This window comes from Fopius arisanus, unplaced genomic scaffold (genome assembly GCF_000806365.1).
Source record: "Fopius arisanus strain USDA-PBARC FA_bdor unplaced genomic scaffold, ASM80636v1 scaffold00112, whole genome shotgun sequence".
NCBI lineage: Eukaryota > Metazoa > Arthropoda > Insecta > Hymenoptera > Braconidae > Fopius > Fopius arisanus.
Window position 1 is genome coordinate 338438 of NW_011887851.1, and position 1572 is coordinate 340009.

Below are 1572 nucleotides of genomic sequence, written 5' to 3' on the forward strand. Positions count from 1 at the left end.
AAATCGTGCAGGGACCGCATCACGAGGGGGGACTTGTAAAGCCAACTAAAGGGGCCCTGTTTGGGCCCTACGGTGAAATCAGACATAAGGACCTTTCCTCCCACTCTTTTCAGTGGGCACATGTGTACACATTCTCAGGCCATTTTCCAATATTTTTTCTTTACATTTTCCTTTATCGTTATGGGACTTTTCTGAGGGGCACCTGCGGGGACCGGATTCTAGCGTGAAAATAACATCGACGATCGAGACCTGCACAATATGAAATTTGTGAATAGGCTTTTTTTGGGTGATGGAGGGGAATTTATGGGGGAGAAACTTTGGAAATCAAGTGGATTTTGGGGGGAGGGGGCCCGAGGGGGATTGTCAGCGCTAGTGAAATATTTTTTCGGATACCGAGGGTGAACAAGTTTCTGAAATTAGGGTCCCTTTTTTTGGAAATTTTTGAGAAACTCAAGATTGATTACCGATTGTAGAATCGAGTCGAAAAATCGAAGTGACGCTACTATTTTGTCGAAATTTTTTTCAGTCGAGCAGGCCATCATTCATTCTGTCCATTTTTTTGCTCCGCCTAAAATAATTGCGCAGATAAAAATATTAACAAGAAATTGGCAGGGTGGAGGGCGGGGAGAGGATAAAAAGAGAGTATGAAAAAAGAGAATTAAGGATGATGTTGTGGGAAAAGAAGAGAGGGAGGGTGAGCTGAAAGCCTCTAGGTATCTCCAATGATTTTTTTATCCCTTCAAGGTCGGGCCTCCGATATGGCTGGGTAGACTGAACCTGACTCGCCACTTTAACTCCAAGACTCATCCTGAGTCTGGAGAGTTTAAGAGGCCCATAAACACACGACTGCTTCCCAAAACAGTATGAACGTGTTTCACCAGCGGATATCCAGCCTCTGTGCTACCAACGGGCTTTTCTTTATCTCAATCCTTCTGTCCCCTTCTGAGTTTTCATTCCTAACTGAATGAAAAATTTACCCAAAATTTCTAGACTCATCGTTCTCACTGATTTTTGAAGGAATCTGCCATTTTGTGAGTGACCGCCATTTTGACTTCGACTTGAATATCATGTCATCCCATATTTCGCCCTCGGTAGATCAAATTTTTCACTTCAAATTCTATTTTCAACAACAATTAATTTATTTATTGAAAGATATTTTATTCCTGCATCCAGGTAAAGTCTGACAGCAAATCAGAATTATTTTCACGCCTCGCCTGACCTTGGCTTGACCTTCGTCGTGTCTCATTATCCCCTCAAGGTCACATTTGTTTACGAAAAAGATATGGAGGATTAAAATAGCTGTGATGGGAATTGAGGGGGAGGACTATTAGATGGGACTGAGTCCGTGTTACATGGAGATATTTTAATAGCTGAATTTCCGAAGAAAAAAGAAAGTGGAGAGATAACTTGGGACAAAATTAGAAACTCGAACGATCTCAAACTTCCTCAAGGAAACTTTCGTCGGTTCGTAACAAGTGAGAAGGATATCTCGGACTCGGAGAAAGTACTTTTGCCGGAGACGTGATAGAGTGGACCACATGAAAAAAAAAACTAAAGCAGAAAGAAAAAAAA